Source organism: Erinaceus europaeus, chromosome 16, assembly GCF_950295315.1.
Source record: "Erinaceus europaeus chromosome 16, mEriEur2.1, whole genome shotgun sequence".
In the NCBI taxonomy this organism is placed as follows: domain Eukaryota; kingdom Metazoa; phylum Chordata; class Mammalia; order Eulipotyphla; family Erinaceidae; genus Erinaceus; species Erinaceus europaeus.
Genome location: NC_080177.1, coordinates 40405927 through 40411345, shown reverse-complemented (window position 1 = coordinate 40411345; position 5419 = coordinate 40405927).

Sequence of the window (5419 nt, the reverse complement as noted above, 5' to 3'; positions counted from 1 at the left end):
TGGTAAGTTACTTTGTTCTTACTGTTTTATATCCTTTTAAGAGTTAAAGAACCTGATAGGCAAATATCCATATATATTTGCTGGGGCTCTGTGCCTGCGCTACAGATCCATTGCTCCTGGAGGCCATTTTTTTCCATTTTGTTGCCCTTGTTGTTGCCCTTATTGTTGATGGACAGGACAGAGAGAAATGGAGAGAGGAGGGGAAGACAGAGAGGGGGAGAGAAAGACAGACACCTGCAGACCTGCTTCACCACTTGTGAAGTGACCCCCCTGCAGGTGGGGAGCCAGGTGTTTGAACCGTGATCCTTCAGCCCATCCTTGTGCTTCATGCCATGTGCGATTAACCCACTGTGCTACCTACCGCCCAGCCTCCCTATAAAATGTTATTTTCATTCTCATAAATGTAGCACTCTCAAGAAGACATTATTGTTGGGGGCCAGGTGGTGGTGCACCTCAGAGAGTGTACATACTACTACCATATGCAATGACCTGGATCAAGCCCCTTGATCCTGGCCCCACTTGCGAAGAGAAAGCTTCACAAGTGAAGCAGTGAAACTGTGTTACAGATGTCTCTCTTTCTCTCTCCTCCTCTGTCCCCCACTCTCTTCTCACACAGTTGCCCAAACTAGACATATGACTCTTCTGCACCTTCTTCTAAATATCTTTCCAGGGCCAGTGAACAAGCTTACTTGTTCACTGCTTTGCTATGTGTTTAACCCAGGGTCAAGCCCAACCCCCACATTGGAGGTAGCTTCAATGCTTAATCTCTTTTATTCTCTCTGTGTGTCTCTGTTTCTGTCATTAAAATAAAAGGGGCTGGGTGGTGGCATGCCTAGTTAGGTGCACATATCAGCACATGTCACCATGCACAAGGACCCAGGATTGAGTCCATGCTGCCCACAAATAGTGAAGCAGGTTTGCAGATGTCTGTCTCTCTCCCTCTCTCTCTCTCCCCCCCCTTCTCTCAATTTGACTCTGTCTTGTCAAATAAAAGAGAAAGAAAAGGGAGTCGGGTGGTAGCATAGTGGGTTAAGCACACGTAGTGTGAAGCGCAAGGACTAGCCTAGGGATCCCAGTTCGAGCCCCTGGCTCCCCACTTGCAGGGGAGTTGCTTCACAAGTGGTGAAGGAGGTCTGCAGGTGTGTCTGTCTTTCTCTCCCCCTCTCTGTCTTCCACTCCTCTCTCCATTTCTCTCTGTCCTATCCAACAATAACAACATCAACAATAACAATAATAACTGCAACAAGGCTACAACAACAAGGGCAACAAAACGGGAAAAAAATGGCCTCCAGGAGCAGTGGATTCATGGTTTAGGCACTGAGCCCCAGCAATAACCCTAGAGGTAAAAAAAAAAAAAAATTTTTTTTCCAGAGCACTGCTCAGCTCTGGTTTATGGTTGTGCTAGGGATTGAACCTTGAACTTTTGGTGTCTCAAACATGAAAGTTCTTTTGCATAACCATTATACTATCTTTCCAGCCCTCCTTAATTTTTTTTTTTTTTTTACATTTTCTCCTCCCCCTCCTTCTCCTCTTCGTCCTCCTCTTTATTGAGAACATATTTGACAGGACTGTTGTTGTCTTAGGGGTAGGTATAGTTTTACACCTCCCCCAAATATATGCCAGCATACCTTATCTACCACCAATTTGCCATCTTCTTCCACTACTGGGCACTGTGTCCTCAAATTCATTTTAAAACACTCCTTCCCATTAATATCCTCAGATATTATGATTTAGAATATGGGTTTATTGACATTTCTTTCTTTTCCTTTACTTTGTTTCTAGAATTCCACATATGACTGAGAGCATGATATATTTGACTTTATTCTTCTGGTTTACTTTACTGAGCATAATCTCCTCCACTTTCATCCATATTGTAGCAGAATTCAAACTCACTTTCACTTTTCATCAGTAAAGTACAAAACAGACAACAAAAAGATACCTGGGAGAAAAGGTTAAAAAAAGAAAAAAAGAATCTCTGGTTCTTTTTCTCTGGTTAAAAAAAAAAAGGATCTTTTTACACAGTTACACAATGTAAATTGGTCCAGCTCCTGTAGCAGAAAGTATGGAGATATCTCAGTGTATTTAAAAAAAACCAGGGAGTCAGGTGGTAGCACAGCGGGTTAAGCACAGGTGGCGCTAACACAAGGACCAGTGTAAGGATCCTGGTTCGAGCCCCCGGCTCCCCACCTGCAGGGGAATCGCTTCACAAGTGGTGAAACAGGACTGCAGGTGTCTATCTTTCTCTCCCCTTCTTTGTCTTCCCCTCCTCTCTCCATTTCTCTCTGTCCTATCCAACAACAATGAGATCAACAACAACTACAACAATAAAACAAGGGCAACAAAAGGGAATAAATAAATAAATAAATAAATAAATAAAAAATCCAATAGTGTCTTAGATATCTACCCAAAGAACACTAAACACTTATCCCACCTGTGATCATGGCAGCACTATGTATAGTAGGCCAAGATTTAGGGGGAGAAAAAGTGCTCAAAGACAGAAAAATGGATAAGGAAGATGTAGTATAAATTTACAAATAGCATTTTAAAAATGATTTTAATTATTTATTAATGAGAAAGAGAGGAGAGAAAGAACTTGACATCACTCTGGTACATGTGCTGCCGGGGATTGAACCAGGACCTCATGCTTGACAGTCCAGTGCCTTAGCCACTGCGCCACCTCCTGGACCACACAAATAGCACTTTTATAATGCTGAGATGGAATGCATTTGGAGAAGAATTAGAAATTCAGTTTTAAACTTTTTTTTTTTTTAGATAGGACAGAGAGAAATGTAGAGAGGAGGGGAAGACAGAGAGGGAAAGAGAAAGACAGACACCTGCAGACCTGCTTCACCACTTGTGAAGCAACTCCTGCAGTTGGGGAGCTGGGGCTTGAACCGGGATCCTTATGCCGGTCCTTGCACTTTGCACCACATGCGCTTAACCCGCTGCACTACTGCCCGTCTCCTAGTTTTAGACATTTTAAGTTTGAGATGTGATGTTAAGCCTGCTTGTTTTACTTAATCAATCTCCAGGTATTGCATCTTCACAGAAATTTGGCAAATCCACACTAGATTTAGGACTGAATTGGTTAGCCATTGTTAGGAGGAAGAGGATAACTGTCAAATATCTTCTTTTTTAATTCCAATTTTAATTTATTGTTGGGGCTTGGAGATTGAGTGCACAATTTCACTACTTCTGGTAGCCATTTCTTTTCCTCTTTTGTTTTTGACAGAGGATGAGACACAGAGAGGAGAGACACCCAGCAGCATTGTTTTACTGTTCATGAAGCTTACACCTCTTGCCCCCTACTGAAGATGGGCTGAGGGAGTGAACCTGGGTTTTCACTTGTACTGTTTGTGCTTTACTGAATGTGCCACCATCTGACCCCATATCATAAATTTTCTGTCATATAGGTATTTGTGCCTGTATTGCCTTTCCAAATCCATCCTTTATATATATTTAAAAATATTTTGGGGGCTGGGCAGTAGCACACTAGGTTAAGTGCACATATTGCAAAGTGCAAGTACCAGTGCAAGGATCCCAGTTCGAGTCCTGGCTCCCCACCTGCAGGAGGGTCGTTTCATAAGAGGTGAGGCAGGTCTTCAGGTGTCTGTCTTTCTCTCCCCCCTCTGTCTCCACCTCCTCTCTCATTTCTCTCTGTTGTCTCCAACAACAACAGCAGCAATGACAACAACAACAATGGAAAAAAAAGATAGCACCCAGGAGCAGTGGGGTCATGGTGCAGGCACTCAGCCCCAATGATAACCCTGGGCATAAAAGAAAGAAAAAAAAGCAAAGAAAGAACAAAATATATATGTATAACTTTATTATTTAAATATATTTATTATTGGATAGAGACAGAAAGAAATTGAGGAGTGGGGAGATAGATAAGGAGAGAGACTAGAGAGACATCTGCAGACCTGCTTCACCACTTGTGAAAAAAAAAAGCCCAAAGTACTATTCAGCTCTGCATAATGATGGTACAGGGGATTGAATCTGGCTAGGACTTTGAAGCCTCAGGCATGACAATATTTTTGCATAATTACTGTGTTATCTCCCCTACCTATATACATTAAAGCCAATATTACACAACTGCTAGGTAGTAGAGATGGCACTTGACACTTGAGTTTAGTTTTGCTTTATTTGCTTTTGTCAGGTGTTTGCTGACTGGCAGTAATGGAGGTTCCTCTCCACCACCCCCAAACTATACTTTCAGATATGTGACATTCTCACAGAAATGAAATGGTATCTCATTGATGTCTTAATTTGCATTTTTATGACAGTCAATTTTTCTTTTTTTTTCCCCTCCAGGGTTATTGCTGGGGCTCAGTGCCTGCTGTAAGAATCCACTGCTCCTGGAGGCCATTTTTCTTATTTTTGTTGCCCTTCTTGTTGTTGTTATTTTTATTGCTGTTGTTGTTGTTGGATAGGACAGAGAGAAGTCAGGAGAGGAGGGGAAGACAGACAAGTGGAGAGAAAGACAAACACCTTCAAACCTGCTGAATGGTTAACATTCCACATGTGACGTCTCTGGACACAGTTTGAAGTGAAGCATGCTGAGGTGGTACTCGTTGCATTGATTAGGTTGGGAATCAGCAGATGCAATATCATTTGGTATGAATTGAGAGAAGCATGCAGGAAAGTGAGCCCCACCGTAGAGGTTCCAGGACAGGGGGAAATATGGGCTTTGTAGAGGAAACAAGAGGTTCCTGCTGTCTTAGGGTTTAAGAAGGCAATAGTTATTGTTGTAATCAAATTATTCCGGCATTTGGGTTAATTTGAAAAACCCTTTGTTGAGAGTTGGATGGTAGTGCAGTGGATTAAACGCACATGGCGCCAAGTGTAAGGACGGCTAAAGGATTCTGGTTTGAGCCCCCGGCTCCCCACCTGCCATCGGGTCGCTTCACAAGCGGTGAAGCAGGTCTGCAGGTGTCTGTCTTTCTCTCCCCGTCTCTGTCTTCCCCTCCTCTCTACATTCCTCGCTAACAATGACATCAATAACAACAACAATTATAACAACAACAATAAAACAACAAGGGCAACAAAAGGGAGTAAATAATAAGTTTTAAAAAAGAAAGAAAATCTCTCTGTTAGGATTTGCTGTATCATACACATCATCACCATAATTTATGTCATTTGACATTATTTTTATGTAGTTGTGTCTTATAGAGTAATGCCACCAGTTGCTTCTGTTTTCCCTGGTCTAAGCTTTTAAGAGAGTCAACATATCAAAGACTTAGTCTGTGCATTAAAAAGTTTGAGATATTCAATCAATTTTTCCCTTCTCATATTAATATAAGTAGTGATTTATATGACTACAAGTTAATAGGAGTGTACATAAATATCATTCCCACTACCAAAAAACTGTGTCCCATCTCATCTCCCCCCCTCCCCCACCCCTGTGAAGCCGAACATCTAG